Source organism: Nipponia nippon, unplaced genomic scaffold (assembly GCF_047370975.1).
Source record: "Nipponia nippon isolate SJK-2023a ecotype South Korea unplaced genomic scaffold, ASM4737097v1 scaffold_2, whole genome shotgun sequence".
In the NCBI taxonomy this organism is placed as follows: domain Eukaryota; kingdom Metazoa; phylum Chordata; class Aves; order Pelecaniformes; family Threskiornithidae; genus Nipponia; species Nipponia nippon.
This window is the reverse complement of record NW_028262336.1, coordinates 41,182,766-41,203,146: the sequence shown is the minus strand read 5'-3', so window position 1 is coordinate 41,203,146 and position 20,381 is coordinate 41,182,766. Positions and strand designations below refer to the sequence as shown.

General features: G+C 37.1%; 1 protein-coding gene across 8 annotated transcripts in view; it reads right to left on the bottom strand.

Annotated features, from left to right (window-relative positions):
* Positions 1 to 20,381, bottom strand: part of DMD (dystrophin) — a 1,304,666-nt gene that overhangs the window by 286,908 nt on the left and 997,377 nt on the right. The gene's annotated exons all lie outside the window — the stretch shown is intronic.

The window sequence follows — 20,381 nt, the reverse complement described above, 5'->3', positions numbered from 1 at the left end:
AAACTTTCTCATGTATTCATGTTAATTATAAAATAACAATTAGCTTTATCCAGTATTTGAAAGAAATGTCATTCGTGGGAACTTAATAATCACTAAAATCACTCTTAAGAAGTGTTGGCTAGCATCCAGCATCAGACTCATCCATAGCAGCATAAAAACATCAGGAGACCTAGTTGTCCAAGCAGATGAAGTTTGACCAAAAAAACCCCAAAACAAACCAGAAAACCAAAACTCCACAAACAACAAAATCTGTGCACTGCATGAAGAAATAGGCATTTTAATTTTTTTTTTTTTTTAATTCTCTGATGTTAGTCAGCACAAACTACATTCTCAATGAAGACTGCCTCACTACATTGAAAATTCACAGGCCGTCTAGGGAGGGGAACAGAGATTCCTACAGTACTCAGAAAGCAATTGAAATTATCATCGAGTGGTAGTTCCAACACTGCATCTCTCACTGCAGGGTTGATTCCAGAATGGTGCAGGCTAAAGACTAAAGAGACGAGAAATGCTTCAGCAGGGAAAGGAGACTTCTACCTATCAGTGCTCTTCCTTCTTCCAGAAGAAGGGATAAAGATCTTTCCATGGACTCAGCTGAGGTTTAGAGAAAGAGAAGAAAAGCTTTCAGTATCCCCTGCTCAAGCCTAGGGAGAAAAACTGTGAGTAAACACACATAGCAGCATGTTCAAGTCAAAGGAAATGCAAAAGGAATTGAAGAAACAGAACTGGAAAACACAAAGCACAATCAGAGCAAAGCAAGGATAGCCTAAGGCCCAAATACTTAAATTCAATCTGAAGCAAATCTAACCCCTCATTTTAGAAAGCTGTATACAAAGGTCACAAAACAACAACTCATTTCTGTGCCCTATCTGGATGAGGATTTCTGATGTAAGCTTTAGGGTACACTTAAAACAACAAAGAGATTGTGGTCTACAGGAAGGGTGAATAACAGAAGTGTTCTTGAACTGCTGAAGTAAAATCTCTGTGCTATGGCTACAGCATGTGGCTCAAGGGTTGCGCTGGAGGTGTAGGGGATAAAGACTGCCCAAACACTTTCCACAGTGTTGCTGGCATATGGTCAATAGCTGCCACCTATTTCTTGCAAATAACTGCTCGAGCTCCTTCCCCCTTAGTCTCTGAGACATTCAGTGTGTTATGTTTTGATTCCTGGCAACCTGGAGATTTTGGTACATAGCTGACAAAAGTATAATATCTTGTTTATGTATGTCAGTGTCCCTTGAAAAAAATCTACAAAATTCCCACCTATTTTTGGTTTATTGTAAGTTTCTTTGTTGGTGTGTTTTGTTTTGTTTTGTTTTGTTTTGTTTTGTTTTGTTTTGTTTTGTTTTGGTTTGGTTTGGTTTGGTTTGGTTTGGTTTGGCTTTTTTTGCAGGGGGGGGGAATTCAGTGATGAATGAAAACTGTTGCAGAACTGCTTCAGAAGAAAACTGGATTTACAACTATGTTTATTCTTCATGATAGCTGCTTTTAATAAGAAATACTGCTACTTCTTATCAATAAAAATCAAAATACTTATAGATGGATCTATTCCATAATGCCTTATGATCTTTTTATCTAAGTAACACGTATTAGCAGTCCTTCTCTAGGGACTGTACTTTTCTCAGCAAGAATGAGTTTTTCATCACATACCACAGTCCTGCTGATGACCAATTCTCCTACCCAAAAGGGGAATGAGGCTGCATAATGAAAGCTGTATTCAGGACATCTCAGGAGCCAATTTACACAAGTGACTATGAATACACAAGCAATACACAATCTATGAAACACATTTCCTCATGAAAATACTTGGGTTACCTCCCTCAAAAAGGGAAAAGAAAAGCTTCTGACATGGACACTTGAAAAAAACCATGCGTAATAGTTTTGCTTTATTACAGATTGGCATTTAAGAGTTCAGGAAGTTACTAGGTAATCTGAACCGAAAAAAAATTAAAATGTTGTTTTCTTGAGCCAGTGAGTGGCAAAACCCACATAACAAAGTACTTTAGTTGGGGATAAACACACCATGACATCTACATAATTAATCTGGCCTTTCTGAGCTAGAATATACCAAACAGTGCAGTACTATGTAAGACAAAATAGGCAGAGATAATTTATTAGAGATGCTTTTATAATTATGACAACATTATTTAGTTTAAGGTAACACAAAAATCCCTTCATTACTGTAAATTTACATCTTCTAATGATGCTCTCATTTGAATGCAGACTACTGTTTGGTTTTTGAATAACAAAAAACCCCAAGCCTCTAAATCTTAAAATATGAGAACTTACTTCCAAAAGGTACTGAAAACCACAGTATAAATCAGTGTCTCGTCAGGATGTATTTTGCTCCTGTGGTTACTCTTCAGTGGGATGTTTCCCACAGAAGGAAAGGTGAATACCACTTACAGATTTATGCCAAACAAAAAAGTTCAGAAAATCCTATTTGAGTGTATATTGTGTTAGAACTGAACCCAGCAACTCATGAACCCCTTACCTGCAGCTAATGAGTTACTGACTGCAGATGAGAAGGGTCAGAGAATTGCTATTAAATAATGTTGTTGGACAGTACAAGACAATTTTTAAAGTATTCTGAACATCATGGGGGTTTTGTGCAAGGGCACTGGAACATATAAAAGGCTTTCTCTGACTGGGTACTAACAGGAATAGGTTTATGAAAATATTTAAGAGCATTTTATAAGATAGCCTTGGAAGGGTTATTTCTGCTGTCAGTACTTTATAAAATCCATAAAGTTACAATGAACATATGGGATTCAGCAGAGGGGAAAGGAATTTCTTCCGAAGTCCAATCACCCTTACCTGGAACCAGGAAGACAACCCTAGAAATAAGAAACAGAGTTCCAAAACCAGAAAAATAGAAGAATCAATAGCATGTGAAGCAATTGTTCCAGAAAAGGATTCGCCCAAGTTTTTGGAGAACTAAAGAAAACAATCTCATCACTACTTCCTACCTTGAATTTAAGGCCTTCAATAAGTAATATTCAATAAATTAAAAAAACTATATAAAACAAAAACAGACAAAAGGCTATTGCAAAAATTACAAAATATCCTGAAACCTAAGCAAGAATATTTAATATGGCTAAAAAAGTAAGCTTTGCCAGGAAAAAGTAATGCAATTGTCCTTACTGTACTCTGGATTATAATAGCATATTACTGAGATCAGACCTTGATCTTTATCTTTTATATATCATTGCACCTACATGCTGTGATGACTATGATTGAAAACACCTAGATAGACAGAATAAATGTGGTTCCATGTGCATTATTAATATCACCGAAGAACAGGAATTTTAAATAATTAGTAATGATGACAAAAGCCTTTCTTCCCCATAGTTCAGTAGATTCTGAAGCACCTCAGTTTACATTGTTCATTACAGCTAAGTCCTGCACCTTCTCCATTTCGAAGCCCAATCTCTTTTTTAGTGTGGCACTCCCCCTTTGTATCCAATTTTCTTCCTCCCCTCCCCCCCCCCCCCCCCCAATTTTGGCAACAGCACAATATCTTTATTGTAAGAATCAATATTTGAAATTATCTCAAGAAGATTCTTAATTATGCAGTATAGAATTTATTTACCAACCAATCTGCAAAGAGGCAATCTGCAAAAAAAGGACATTTTCTTTATAGACTTAAGGAAAAGGAAAACAAACAATTTAAAATCATTTTCTCAATCCATGTGGCCATTAACTAGCTTAGTTTGAATATAAAAACAGAAAAATATTTGACAATTAACAAATCTAAAGAGAGTATCAGAAAGACAAAATACCTACATCAGGTTATTTCCTGAAGTGAAACCCAAACCCCATCCATTTCCTAATCACAGTGCTCCAGGCAGAAGTCCTCATTGTACTTCACTTACACAAGTTTTGCGCTTGCTTACTGGAAAGTGTCCCAGCATGGCTCCAGCCACTCCCAGTACAACACTGAACTCTCTCAAATGAATAACTAAGGGGTATGGTGAGATTCTACCGGTATGTAATTTCAAGGGTGCTACTCAATTTCTTTTTTTTCATCACTACTATTCACTAGTTGTTCAATAGTGATTATATCACTAGGATGCAGAAAAGAAATTCTGCTGAACTGACCGCAGATTTATTAGAAGTTATTAGAAGTTATTAGAAGCAATAACAAAGCAGAAAACTGCATTTAAAGCAATCAAACACAAGATAACTATTTTTCAATCTAGTTATCATTGATTTAATACATTGAGGAAAGAACAATCTCGGTGAAGGAGACTGCTGGCTTAAGATTCAGTTTTGTTTACTAAAAAAAAATTTTATACTGTTTTTTTCATACTCTAGGTATAATAGAGAAAAAACAAAAATAAATTCCTTTTTCTCTGTTAAGAGTTCATATCACTGATAAGACAAATATAACTCTCTTCACTGAGAGAGTTTACTCTCTGCTGTTTATAATATAACTGCAGTGGAAACAACAGAAAAGGAGTCTGAAAAGAAGCTGTCAGTCACAGGAGAATTAATGTTCATGTTGCTATAAGTTACATTTTGCCTATGCAAAGATGAAAAAAGCAATCATTCCATGCCAGTTTGATAAGTCCACTGAATCAAGTACACGCTCGAAAAAAAGTGAACAAGTAAATGAATAGCAACAGAATTTGTTAGGTAGAAAACCTCCACTTTCCTTGTCCAACAAATTACCTAAACTGCACTCATTTTGCTCCATAGGAGAGTGCTTTTCAAAAGCATTACTGTCAATATATTGACATTTTCCTATAAAAGTAATTTTTTCACTGTAGGTTCATAGATTTGAAGACGAGAGGGACTAATGCAATCTGAACTACTGCAGAATATAACTGGAGAACAGCAGAATTATGGACAGTAATAATTCATGTTATCAAAAGAAGCTACTGATGCACTGATATTCCTTAGCTGAAAAATGAAAATCATTTTATATGCATCTTTGGGTGTTTCAATTTACTTATACCTTGCAACAATGATCATGATGAAAAGACACATTGAGCCTGAAATCTAGCAAATTCTGAAAAATTACTTACGAATAGTTTCATATTTTTGTCATAATTTCTCAAATCTTAAGGGCTTTTTTTTCCTCCTCTCCTTCGTAGCAATATGAAACACCCAACGCATTGAAAGAAAAAATAGTTACCGAGATCTTCATTCTTAGGGTACTGAGTAGCCTTTAAACACTATGGCTGTACAGAATGGCTGTAACTGGTAAACAGAATGAAAGCATAAAGAAGAAAACACTTTACATCCTCTGCCAGTTGTAACAACTTCAGTTGTCAATGTTAAGTACAACAGGTTAAGAGACTGGTGGATGGGGTCGTTGTACTTCATTCAGAAAATCTTGCTACAGAACTGGATGCAGCCCTGGTCTGAATGTGGTTTGCACAGTCATAGGACTGCAAGCACAACACTATACGACAGTGCATGTACCAGCCAGCACTACAGGTAGAACACGGCAAGACATGGTAGTATGCAGAGCTAAACTAAGTACCTAGAGATTGTAATATTAAAAAATGCTGAAAACATAAAAACTGTAGATTTTTGGCAGGGACAGGTTAAAAACAGCCCAAGCCCAACATTGTCATTTGGTTGCCCTGGAAGCATGTTACCACAGATTCAAAGTTGTCAATACAAGATTTTTTTCAATCATACACTATCCTGAAAATTACTCCTACATCTCTCTAGAGATTCCTCCTACATGTCCTTAGAGTTTAAGTCCTTTACAAATTTGTTTTCAAAGATAAGCAGACATTTTAATTTTCATCTTTGAATAGCCCGACAGGTTGGATTCATTTCTGTTGGAGTTGCAGACCATTAATAGACTTTACTTTGAATGTTCTGGATAGCTAACTGTTATGTATTTCATTTTACTTCATGTGCTTTTAACTAATCTATACATTTATCCATATTAAATTTAGTTTAGTTAAACTTTTGTGGCTGTATAGAACACTATTTTTTCCAATCCTAAAAATTTTAAGTGTGTCTTACTGAACAGTGAGCAGGTTTTCTGAGAGGCATGATGGAGAATCTAGAAAATATGAATTTAAACAGAAATATACCAAGTTACTGCACCTTTTCTACACTTTTCCCTTGCTTCCACTAAACAGTATAATTTCCCACATAACAGGGATAAACAAATTATGAGGAAAAAGAGATGTTTTTCATAGGGCTACAAGACCATTCTGAAGGCACAACAACCATGCACTACATGCAAGGCTTTCTGATGCTTTCCAGTTTTGCCTCAGTTTTCTGTAAACCACATGAATGGAATCACAGCTAAAACATCATTTAAGCTTTGTCTTCTCTTGTGGTTACCTTGCTGTCCATTATTGTATTGTTCTAAGCAAATTAACCTAAACTAATATTTTTTATTTTCTAGGAAAAGGATTCAGTTAAAGTTCTCCATTTGTCAATTATTTCTTGCTGAAAGTGCTCTACCTTCTCTTCTGCTGCCTTCCAGAACAGGAGGTGTCTGACCCGAGTCTTATTCTTCAAGGAAGAATCACTTTATTAAAGTCTATCATACAACATCCCTTGATAAAAGGATGCCAGCTCTGTTCTTACAAACAATTGTGAATCTGTGACAGACCGGTCTAGGGAGAACATTTGGATAGTAGATCCAGAGTCAAACAAGGATAAGTTTAAAACATTTCTTTTTTAAATGCTGAAGTACTTAAGGAATTACAGGAACAGTTATAACATCTACTAAGTTGCTGCCTGTAGGCTATCATTATGGAGCGGAGCTGGATAGGACAGAGGACACAGTAGAGAACAGTTGGAGCCAGCCTACTCAGATAGTAATTTATGCTTCACCTGTCCTTCTTTATCTTTTCTTGTAAAGCAGTATTTCTCTTAACCTTTTTCAGAGGCTTATAAAAGTCATACTTCTTAAACAATGGCCTTGGTTATGGCAAGACTTTAACTAAATATGGACAAGCACTGATAATGTGTCATCTAAGACATTTTATGCATCCTTTAGATGGTCAGTAATGTGATGACAGGATTAAGCCAATAAACCCAAAATTAATGGTGGGGTGGCAACTTAGAATATCTAGCTTAATGTGAAGTCTGTCCTTTATGCCAGTAAGATGTCAGATGTGGCTTTTATGCACCATTAATCTATTAAGGTATTTATAGAAAGATTATTCCTTATCATTTATGTATCATAATGTGTAACAACCGATTTTCAAAAAAAGCCTATGGCTTACAAAAAAAATTAGACAAGACAGAAAGTATGTACACAAATTAAGCTGCATATAAAAAAGTGAATGAATAACACCTGGGAAGAAGGAAGGAACTGTAATCCTCTATACTATTGTGCAACATTCTTGTTTCTAAGAACAGATAAAAGGTATTACAAGGGAAACCAGGAAGAAGAAGCACTCAGAGCCTTCAGTTGCCTTTCTGGGGTGATGAAGATGAATGAAAATGTACCTGAAAGACCTGTCAAGGCATGAAAGCTGTGGGAGGAAGAATGTTACCTTCCTTGGCTTCTCAGAGGTTAAGAAAGATAGGCAATAAAGGAGATTTCAACAGATGTAAATGTTTTTTTTCAAAACATGCAGAGTCATAATCTCATTTTGTAGTTTGATAATTTTGGGGGGTAATTAATTTTCTAACTATTGCAACTCTATGATTTAATTTTTTTTTGTTTCACTAGGGTAAGCCTATTTTTCTTTTATCTAAAAACACTTCCATATGATCAAACTAATGAAGGTCACTCTGTTCCTTTGGAAGTGTCAGATCAAACAGAATGAACTGAAAACTGTCAAGTGGTTTCTGCTAAGCATCAAGTGAATAATTCTTCAGCACTGTGAAGCATGCTTTATACCTTGCTATACGGAGTGGGAGTTAGAGACCAGGCTAAGCTGGTAGCACATCTAAAGAAATCAGTTTCTTATAACAAGAAAAAAGCAACTTCCATGACTGAGCACCGAGAAGGGCATGCAGGAGCTTATTATTTGGAAAACAAGTCCTTCAGAAAGCATTCACTAGTTTGTAAAGTTTTTATAAAAGTATTTATATATACAACATTTATCACCTCTCAGATGAAGTTTTTGTGATCATTTTTACACTAAATGAAAACGGGAACAGATCATGGTATGCATCATGTGGAAGAGCATTTGTCTTGCATTTTAAAATGTTATACAATCTGTAAAATTTTTATGTGAGAAATAAACACTTACCCTAAAGAGAAGTAAGATTCTTCAGGTTTTAGTATGAAATAGGTAACAAACCTAAGTGTAGTTTTGCTACAAACCTACAAAACCAAAAAAAAAGTACAAAACACAAGTATTGACTAGGGAGATGGACAGACAGATTAGAGAATGAACTTCTGATACGTCTCCATTGCCATCTGAGCCAGGCAGGAGCCTGGCTCTCAGAGCAGAGCAGGACATTTACGGAGAAATGGACTGCCACAGTCAGTCCCACTGCTCAGGCAGGATGCAGAGTCAGCAGTGATTATTCCGCAACCCCAGCACAGCAGGATGCATATGGACAAGTCACCAGAAGTTAACTAACTTATTTTTTTTCTGGAGAGACTCACATATTTGGATGATATAAAAAAATAACTTTTTAGTAACATTGTACTAACTGAAAAATCAGAATATTCCCTTGCTGGAATGATTTAATCATCTTTCAAAATGTTGGGTTTATTCAGTTTCCATTGTTGTATGTAGAAAATAGCTACTGCATTACTGAATTTCACTATATTCTTAAATATTCATCATATAATTATGAAGACTTACGTTAGATTTAGAAATGATATTTAGACTGATGGAAGGTACCTAAACTCAAGCCACAGGACTATGACTAATCTGACTAACTAGATGAGTGAATAGGTAAGTAATCCAATAGTTTCAGTTTTAAATTTATAGAAAAGTTTTCAAAGAACTTAATAGAAAAAAAATTAATTTCTGTCTTTTCTTAGGAATGTAATTACTAATTAGAAGTGACTAGGTACTTTAGTATTTATCTTTGCCCAAATGTCCATTAATATTTTTTCTAAGATTTTGGTTGCTTAAGCTATTAGAGGAAAAATAATTTATAATTATGAATCTAATTTCTGTTCATGGATGATAGCATTTGTAATAATCAACCTACCTACAAAATATTTAAGAAAACCTTTTTTTCAGAAGAAACATGACTTGTCTGTGCCTGTATTTCAAAATAGGACATTAAATTAGTGAAATGATATTTTACTTTTTCTGAACATAAACAAGAATGCTATTATCATTATTAAAGTACATCAGCTTTCATATACTAATGCTTTCATAGACTTCCATACTTACTGATGCAAAAACATAATGGTAGGTCTGGCAGTTTAAGTCCCGAAATGTATGAAATTCATTACCTACTTAATGAAGCATACAGACAATGAACTTCAGAATTCTTAGTACCACATAACTTTGCGTTGTTATGATATATTCATATGTACATCATATATTTTTAATGTCATCAGCCTAATAACTCCTACTGAGTTTAGGCTGAGACTTGCTTTTCAAATGTATCTGCATTTGTTAATCTGCACACTGATTTGCTTTGTTTTGATTTAATAGATCCAACTCTAACTGTATGGGCAAGACTCTGGGAAATCTCAGAGCACCAAAATACCTAGAAAATTAAAATGGACTTAGGAATTCTGCGAATGTGTGAATATCAGGTTCCAAGTTACTGAAGCAAAGTTTTGTATATTGTTTATAATTCTATTTTCTTCTTCAAGAAGCAAAATAATTACCTCAGGAGAACCTCCACTCCCCACAAAAGCTATAAATCCAAAATTCAAAATTCAAAGGCTGCAACTGGCTTTGACTCACTTTACAATGGATAAACAGCAAATCTCTTCCTTCTGTTATTTGACATTAAATGTTATGTAACCTGTCAGAATAACATCATCCAAAAGCTAGGCTTTTGTTTTCTATAATTCTCAACGTCCAAATCCTTACCACTGTACTCCTTACTAATTAAGCTGTATCAGAAAGGGTAAACTGGCACACTTTTTGCAATGGTCAGTAGGAAACACAGTGGCTCCCATTTGTTGGTCTTAACTCTGAGACCATCTGCTGGGTTACAATTGCTCTCTACGGTATTCCATGACTGGGAATTATAAGCACAGACTATCGTGAATCTTTTCCTGTGCCTCTTCTGACAATGCAATATATGCACAGTGGTTCGACTGCTGTACCTTCATGGCATGTGCCTCTCACTGGAGATCAGCTGGGAAATGACTCTAGAGCTCCATTCACTTACCTACGCAACAGCCACAGAAAGCAGGGTGCTGGCAACAGTACTGAGCTTAGCTCAGTGGATGAACCAAAAAAAGCCACGTGTGCATCAGAAAAAAAACAGAGGGCCAAATCAAAACATCAAAGCTTTGACTTCTATTTTTCCCTTTGAAAGTAAAAAAAAAAATTTCAAATGAGCAAGAACTGATTTCAAAGCAAAGAAGTAAAAGTGTTTCTTTTTAAAATACTTCTATATTCAACTTTAAGCATAAATTTTGGGCATTTTGTACCTGAACTGAGTTAATATATTTGTTATTTCATAACTGAAATAGAAAACTATAGATTTGTTTTACTTAGAAATTAACAATTTCAAAATCACAGAATCGTAGAATGGTTTGGGTTGGAAGGGACTTTTAAAGATCATCTAGTCCAACCCCCCTGCCACGGGCAGTGACATCTTCCACTAGATCAGGTTGCTCAAAGCCCCATCTAACCTGATCTTGAAGACTTCCAGGGATGGGGGAGCCACAACTTCTCTGGGCAACCTGTTCCAGTGTCTCAACATCCTCATTATAAAGAGTTTCTTCCTTATATCTAATCTAAATCTACCCTCTTGCAGTTTAAAACCATTGCCCCTTGTCCTGTCACTACAAGCCTTGGTAAAAAGTCTTTCTCCTTCTTTCTTATAAACCCCCTTTAAGTATTGAAAGACCGCAAGAAAGGTCTCCATGGAGCCTTCCCTTCTCCAGGCTGAACAACCCCAATGCTCTCAGCCTTTCTTCACAGGAGAGGTGCTCCAGTCCTCTGATAATTTTCGTGACCCTCCTCTGGACCTGCTTCAACAGGTCCATGTCTGTCTTGTACCGGGAACCCCAGAGCTGGATGCAGTACTCAATAATGTAGTGAAATATCAGATATACAGCTTTCTCCATGAAATTTTTCCAGGGACAGCTGACCAGAAATTCCAGCACAGAGGCTTATAGACTCAAAAGAAAGTAACATTTACACAACAGATTATGTATTGTACTGGTGACTTGAATAAAATAGTTACGTCTCTTACAACAATCTTCCTGAGAGGAGAAAAGCATCAGATATGACAAGACATAAATGAAAGACTGTATTTCTGGCCAAGACAAAAACAAACTTATTTTTTTAGATTGACAATTACAGTGTTTTAGAAAAATTACATTAATATTGAACTAAGTATTTCCAAAGGTGAGTTAATTCTTTGGGGCTTTTGCTTCTACTTCAGACGACATTTCTATGTCTTACACCCCATTCTGTCTTCCCTCTCACATTTGTACCTGTTTTCTACATACTCCAGAAGATGTTATCAGTCTGATATTTGTTAATCCATACTTTTTTATGCAGAGAAAGACAATCTTAACTTCCCAAAACTTGAAATCCTTAATGGCCTGAATGCACTACTCCAGGACTTAAAAAATAGGCTGAAAAATGACCCAGAGAGTCTTTTGTGAGCAGGTTGTTATGAATTTTTTTTTCTTCTTCTTTTAATGAGTACTCTCTACTTATGTGGCCAAGCAGTATTGGGACTTTGTTGAAATAAAAAGCAAAGAAATAGTTAAATCTCACACTTAAAATGACCTTATATGCTTCAAAGTAAATATCCAACAGAGTCAACTAAGGAAGTAACATACATTGCAGAAGAAATGTTTCTTCTGGAATTTAGTCAGACAGTCGGACGAGGTGATCGCTGTAGGTCCCTTCCAACTGAAATACTTCTATTCTGTTCTATTTTATTCTATATTTTACTACAGAGCTCAACATCCTGCTTGCAGGAAAATACATAAATTGGAGCAAAGAAAAGGTATCGAATGAGCAGATTAAACCATTACTGTTGCCATCGTAATATAATGCTGCAATGAAGAAAGCCAAGTGTCGAAAGCGCAAAAATTCAGAGAGAATAATAACAATGGAAATGTAATTAATATTCTGCAAAATCATTACATCTCTTCATCTGGAATACTGCACTCATTTCTGTACTTAAGAAGATAAAGCAGACATAAACACAGTCTGACACTTCCAGGAAAACCTTGCATGGCATAAGTGTTTCCTCTACTGTACACAGGTTGCCATCCAATTAAAATATAATGAAATAAAACCTTTTCTAAATATTCTGTTTCATGTTCTAAGTTCCACCAAACCCAGATGCCACTACTTTCTCACCATATATCAGACTACTCTCCTTTGCTGTTACTCAGCTAGGGATTGTCCAGATCACTCTCTGATGGGTCACTGTCTCACCTATCATGCAATAGACCTGCTGGAAAAATGAAATATGAGCAGTGAATCTCCAGAATTTTTATGCCATTTTCCCTTCCCTCCCTTTTTGGCACAATAAAGGCTGACACAATCCTGTGAGCATTGCTATCCACTAAACACAGATTGAAAAGCCTCAGAGCCACAATTTTCATATGCTTATGGTCCTGAAAACAGTAATAAAATTAAATTCTTTGAATTACCTACAATATTTCATAAGTCACCATAATGATGATTTGGTATACATAACAAAATGAAACCACCAGCTGGTGCAACCACCCACCAAAGTCTCAGAACCTCTCTCACACAGGCTAAGCCAGTATTTACTCAGGTTGGACTTGCAAAGGAGCTTTGGGGCTGTGCAAAACACTCTTTTTGTTATTGGTTTATTCCCAACTCAAGCAAAACTAAAACCATGATAAATTTATATTGAGTATAGCCAAAGTAAAATCCGTAGGCCAAATGTACTCCAGGGTGCTTAACTAGATTGTTTGAGAACAACTGCAGGTTCCAATACATGTTCTTTGTGTATTGCATTCATTTTAGAAAAAGAGATGGGACACAATGTACACCAAAATCTGCATTTGCCTGATATCACTGATTATGTGGCATCTAAATTTAGCTTGTAATCTCTGCAGAGCAGGACCTTTGTTTCCTGTTTGCTCTGTAATTACTACAGAAAATTATGGTCTGGCATAAACAAATATATACTGTTCTGACAGTTTTTAAAATAACTGTGGACATTAAATGTTGCCCATCATCTCTGGATGAAATGTCAGTGGACGAGTAATTTGATCACATTTTGAAAACTCCATTTCTGAACAATTCATTTTTTGTTACTTCCATTTATTTTCATTTTGACTAATTTGTTACAACACAGCTACCATAGCTCTTCTGTTTGTATCATCATGGATAAAAATAAAATCAAATGGATTTTTTTAGTGTTTACATGTTTGCTTCTAGTCAAATTTACAATGTTCTGTGCAAGCTACTAATGCAGTACTACCTTGAAACACTGGCCAAACCAGCAACGACTTAGATTTGCCGTATTCAAACAAAAGAGGTCAGAAAAACTAGTCTTCTGAACATATATGGAAGACAAAAGCTGGGAGATAAGATATATTATCCCACCTTATCTAGGTAAAGAACTGAACATATGAAATTAAAAGACTTTTCTGGAATTACAAAGAAAGTCTGTAGCAGAACTGGAAATTAAATCAAGGTCATCCTCACCTCTGATGATACAAGAAGTTTGCCCTTACTGTATTTTCATTGATCCCTAAAGGCAAAAAAAAAAAAAAAATCCATATGCTATCACACAACTGATACTCCTTACGCATAAGGAGTAAGTCAGTGCTTAGTGTTTGGCAGGGGACTTCCACTAGGAAGAAAAATGAAGAATGGCAAGTATTCCTCAGATGCAATCATATATTTGCAAGGAAGAAATAAAAAATCCTGCTTTCTTTGTTGTGGTAGCCCACCTTACCAGTAGGCTGCCTCAGTCTTTGCAAGCATTCTTTCTCTACTTTCCATCATGCATAGGAGTGTTTCTCTTGATATCCTGGAATTTTTTGTAACCCTTGTCTTGCCTCTTCTTTCACTGATTAAAATTACAAATGCAACTAAATTAATCCCTAGTCCAAGTGTTTATATTAGCATTTGGGTGTCAGGTCCTGTTCCAGCTAAATGAAAACATGGTTACTCATTCCCCTATTTAGTCTCCAAGGAAGGTGGTCAGCATTTCCATCACTTTCAAAGCAATCTGTGACTTTTCACTGACTAAAGTCACCCTGTGGGTAGCTATCAGAGAACAGCACCTTCATTGCTGGTGGCAGCGTCCCTCTCGGTCCTCTCCGAGATGTTGTCGGTGTGTGGCGCTGGAAGCACAAGCAGTGTTACTGAGCAGAAAGCAGCCAGCTGTTTCTGCTGCTGCAAGGTGCTGGGGGTTTATTAAATTTAAGAAGTCAGAGATATGTCAAATGGCATCTGAGAAGCTGATAAGATCAAGGCTAAGAGATGAAATTAGCATGTAAAAATAAATGCTATTATTTGGCTTTTTCCCCCACAGATCTCACACATTAAACCCAGTAATCATAGAATCATAGAATCGTTAAGGTTGGAAAAGACCCTTACGATCATCGAGTCCAACCGTTAACCTAGCACTGCCAAGTACACCACTAAACCATGTCCTTGAGCACCACGTCTACCCGTCTTTTAAATATCTCCAGGGACGGAGACTCAACCACTTCCCTGGGCAGCCTGTTCCAATGCCTGACTGCCCTTTCGGTGAAGACATTTTTCCTAATATCCAACCTAAACTTCCTCTGGCGCAGCTTGAGGCCATTTCCTCTCGTCCTATCGCTTGTTACTTGGGAGAAGAGGCCAACCCCCACCTCACTACAACCTCCTTGCAGGTAGCTGTAGAGAGCGATAAGGTCTCCCCTCAGCCTCCTTTTCTCCAGGCTAAACAACCCCAGCTCCCTCAGCCGCTCCTCATAAGACTTGTGCTCTAGACCGTAATGGTGCACTTCCTGTACAAAGCCATAAAACCACCACCACCACTCCTGAACAGGTCTGTGCAACCATCTCTAAATCTGATACAGTTTTCCTGCATTACCTATGCTACAGAGTGAGCCCTGGTCTGAGCTATGACAGCAATTTTTGCAACACAGGTACAAGAAAGATGAGGTAAGCAGGCGGGCATAACCAGAGTGAAAGATGACTGCAATGACGTGGTGCAAACAGAGCAACAAGGGAGGAAGCAACGCAGAAATGAGTTAAACTGATTACATGAAACAGCCTTTTCCATATGGGGGACAGAGAGAGAACAGGAAACGGAGGACGTACAGGAAGGCAGATGAAAATACACCTCTAAGAGTTCAAGTGATTTTCAGGAAACATCTCGTGAGCTCTGCTTGCACCGCACGCTGCCTGGGAGCCTGGCGGCTGCCCGCCCCCCTGCCCCAGCTCGGACAGCCCCAGCAGCACACCCCAGTTGCCTCGGTTGGGCAGCGGGGCCGGCCGGGGCCTGCGGGGCACCCAGGCGGGAGGAGGCCGTGCGCCACCCTGTGGCGGTCACAGCCGGTTCCCGCCGGCTCTGAGACCTGCAAGGGGGGCTGGCGCCCCGCAGAGCTCCCACCAGGGAGAGGAGGCAGTGGCGCCTCTGCCCGGACCCGTTGCAGACAAGGCAGCGGCAGGCAGGGGGCCCAGCGGGAGGCCAGCAGGGAAACACGAAAGGAGAGAGGTGAGCATGAAGAGAGGCGTTTGGAGAAACAAAATGGAGGAGACAAGTGGAATGGGATAGTGTTGGGGTTGTGGCTGGAGGCACGCAGTTGGAAGGAGGCACTCATGCCGTGTCTGAGAAGGGACCTGTGAGGGACTGCAGCTGAGTAAGAAGCCAGCAGCGAAGACAGAAACCATGGCACACTGATCCCTGCCTCCTGTGCCACTTGTCGCCGTGCTAAAGGGACTGGGGGGGACAAAGTGCAATGTGTAGCAAAAACTAGGGGAGCTGAGACTAGGAAGGTGGGAGGGAGAGGTGTTGGACTGAAGCTGAGCCTGGAGAAAGGGAGGAAAGGTGTTTCCGTAGCTCTTCTGTTATGTCTCCTTTGCTTCTCAATATCTGAATCAGTAATTCCCCAGACCCATCCCAGCCCTGTCTAGAGTCCACCCTGGGGAGACGGTCAGGTGCACACCAATTCATGTGTATAGATTGGAATGGCATGTAACATCATCTAACAAACAGGTCTTGGTCCCTGAGAAATATAAAGATTTCTACTAGAGGGTACATTCCTTGTTTTTACCAGTGTACCTCCACAGCACGCCATTGTGTCAAGACCTACAGCCTTGCTCTGGTACAGCCCTGCATCAGGATGCTTCATATGCCCCCTGATTTTGTGTCCTGAGATCTCTACATGCTAGTGGAGGGCTCTGCTCCTGCTGTCCTGAGCAAACCCCCCAGCCAAGAGCCTAGACAGCTTTTAGTCTCAGAGGTAGCTCAGGTGGCTCTTCATAATGCTGCATTGCATCTTTTAAACAGTTTTCATATTTGTAAATATGAAAGGTTACATTTTCAGTGTTTTTCTAGATTATTAAAATCACCTGTAAAATACAAAGAACTAAGTACAAACATGTAGATGCAACAAGTACGTGTAAGACTGAAAAATTGTTGAAATTTTTTGATATAGATGGCAGCAGATGTCCAACAGCACAGTGCCTGGTACCTTCTGTACTTCAGAGGTTTTCCACCAGATAAAACGTCTGTGAAAATCTCATGATTCCCAAAAGTCCTAGCTGCTCATTAAATTCTGTCATTGTGCCTAAATCTAAAAACAAATGCAAAGTCCAAATTACTTTCTAATCAATTGCTGACATCTATTCTGACAGAAGATATTCAGATATGTGATAACATCAAGTCAAGTAATAAAGAATGTCAGCTTTGCAATGTCAACATTCAAAAAGAAAACTGCAAAAAGTAAACCCAAATAAGCAATCCCATTAAACAATAAAAAGATTGCTAAAATCCAGGCAAGTTAATATTAAAAAACAATTTTTTGATGCTTGTATAAACTGACTGAACTTCAACATTTAAAAGTTGCATTAAAATTAAATTATTAATTAAAATTATTAATTAAAATATTAAAACTGTATATAAAGAGAGTGAAGAGAGGGAATATAATGAGGCTTTTTTGGGTAAATGGGATGCTTTTGTTAAAAATTGAGCTTTCTAATTCCCTTATAGAAAAAAGGGAATGCATCCAAACCATATGATGCAATACTTTTGAGACTTTCAGACTTCAAACATATGGACTAGTACTAGCATTCAGCAAGAAGTTGAAATCCCCTATCTGAAAAGAAAAAGAAAATAATTTTCCATATCTTGAGCAACTCAACACTGACAGATTTTAAGGTTACACAGTGGCTTTATTGATTGCCCAAGTAGACCTTGTATAAACACAGCAATGAAATTTCATCAGTAGAGAGGGAATTTAAATTGCTTATAAAAAGAGTCTTTAACTTTGAAAAATCATTCTTAAAGTGTAGAATGTTAATACAGTTATAAATTATAGGCGGCAGTTTCCCTCTCACTTTTGGAGCTTGCTTTTGGATATTTACTTGCAATGGAGATGGGCCGCAAGTATGATATAAGTGGTATAAATATTTTTAATGGCAAATTATTAACACTACTCTTTTTAATATAGAAAATTGACTGAGTCTTTCCAGTATCACTCAAAGAGAAAAATAATTCCTTTCTGATTATCTGGCCACTACACAAGTCAATGGAACATTCTTCTATCACTGACAAGATATAAGTCAAACCTCTTCAGCATTTATTATTTTCAGATTTTGAAGTATTTTACACAAATGTTAATTAACATTTGTAAAATGAGATTGAATTCAATTTTGAAATCCAGTGTAATTAAAAACAGATTTTTTGCTGTACCACTGTAAATAGGAAGTCTCATATTATATACTGTTAAGTATGTTGAAAACTCTAAAATAACTCAGTGCTTTTTTTCCTGAAGAACTACTACTTGGCAGTTTCAGTCAGTTAAATGTTTCAAAAAAATTATGTTAACACTTCTCTAATTGTTTAAGATATGAAAGAAAGACTTTGTATCCTGAGAAGTACTCTCAATTTACTTCACAGCCACATACTATTGAATTTTTAAATATTCTTCAGAAGGACGCGATACTAAAAATTTCTGAGACAACAGAGTAAATTAGTAGGACCTGCAATCTCATCCTGTGTGGCAGTTCCTTACCTTCCCTTTACATTTTGCTTATAACACTTTTGCAAGTAAATTTGCTTCTTTCTGAAGCTACACTGGTCTCATTAACCTAAAAAAAAAGAAAGCTCCTTCAAATTGAACAGCAGAGTAAATTGCAGAATATTAAATTAAACTCACTTTGTTGTCATATTTTCCAGATGAGAGATTTGGTCAACAATTCTGCTTTCCTAGCTTTTTTGGATGATAGATGACAAAATTTTACTAACACTTATGATTTGGGCAAAATTAAGTGCCTCTATCCAACATAGCAATCCAGGGTGCCTGTTCTCCAACACAGACTGATTTCTAGGAACATAAAACTTAGGAGAACATTCCTATCTATTTAGAAGTGCCTGGTCTAGAACTAGCCAGCTACGTTCCATCTGAATTACCACACAATGCAAAGTTTAGTAATTATCTAACTCTCTTCACAGGTTTGACAAGGTAAGTGAGCTCTGAGCAAGCCTAACACAGCCACCAGCTCTGGTATCACCTAACACACTTAGCAGCACTAGGGGTATCAAAAAAGCCATGCCACTTTTACTCAAGGATATAACCAGAAATGGAGGAAGGTCACCTTGTAGTCTCACATCCTTTTTGGGAGCACTACAAGACCTGAAGTAGACAGTTTAGATCTTGCCCTTTGTCCACTGAGCCATATGCTTCTAGTATATATAGCCTGAGAAATGATATATAACTGTAATTCCCCGATCACTCAGACATTTCTGGGGCATGTTATTTCCTGTTCTTAAAGGGCAACTCTCCCCAGCGTTCCAGAATAACTTCTTACTCCTTAAAATGTCCCATGACTTTCTTACAAATCCTGTAGCAGCAAATCTATGATCTTAAGGGTCTTTTCCAACCTTAACGATTCTATGATTCTATGAAATCTGTGCCAAGGAAGTGGTTTCAAATTAGGTACTCTTCTCAGTAACACGCTATCCCTCTCAAAGCTATAGTTTTATCATGTTATTGACATTTCGTTAACAATAAATGGTTTCTCTGTTCCTTCATTTCCATGGCATAGAGAAATATCAACAAGATAACTGGGCAAACTGTATACAAGTACAGTTTTTTCTTACACTTTTCTTTTACAGTCTTGATAAGTAGGAGTTTTACTACTGGATGACAAATTCCAGATTGTATGAATTTGTTTTTTCAAGTGGTAAACTCTTTATTTGTATTCAATAGCTCTAAGAGAAAACCACATGGATGGCAGTACAATGGAGATGGCTATTTTATTAAGATGTCGAGAACAACAGTACAGCTGTAATTCACTGTGGAGTTTCCATACATTTTGTTGTGAAAGTGATGACAAGTTGATGATTTTGCCATAAAACTGTCAAATACAGCAAACTATTCAATAAAGGCATTTTTATGGAGTGGCACAGAGATGCTCAGACTCTTTTCAGTAGTTCAAGTGCAGCTCTCCTAACAACCAATTATAAACATATAGCTTTTCTTTTTTCAAAAAAACCCCAAACAAACAAAAAACAAACCACAAAACCAAAATAACTCTTTCGAAGACATCCTCTATAAATTATTCATACATTTGTGGGCTTGGTTTTAAAAACTGCCAAATAAGATTTCAAAAGGAATCATTTGGTCCCAATGTGTAATTCTTGATCAAAATAGTCTTCATTGGAATGCTTGTATTTATTACTATTTTTTATGTATTTAATGTGATAGAAGTTAATTAACCTCTCAAGTGATATTTTGAGGGCTCACTACATTTCACACAATTGCTGAAGAAAGATGTGTGTTACTTTGGCTTCTTATAATCTTGAAAGGGAGATTCTTTGGTCAGTAAGAGATTATTTCTTCATAGAGTTCTATAAATATTCATTTTCATACCTCCTCTATCGCTTACACAGCCAGAAACCACATTACAAAATTGGGATGTAAATTACTAGCAAAGTAAAACTGCAGTAAGGTTATTCACCGTTATCTTTTGCATGTGTGTGAACACAACAGTCAGTAGGAAGGCCTGCTATTTAAAGTTTCTTACATTTCCAGGATCTAGCAAGATCTAACATAGCCTTTATAATTACTTTGGTATTTCTGATTCTACGACTGTAAATTTGTTTTTATTATCTCTCAGTAC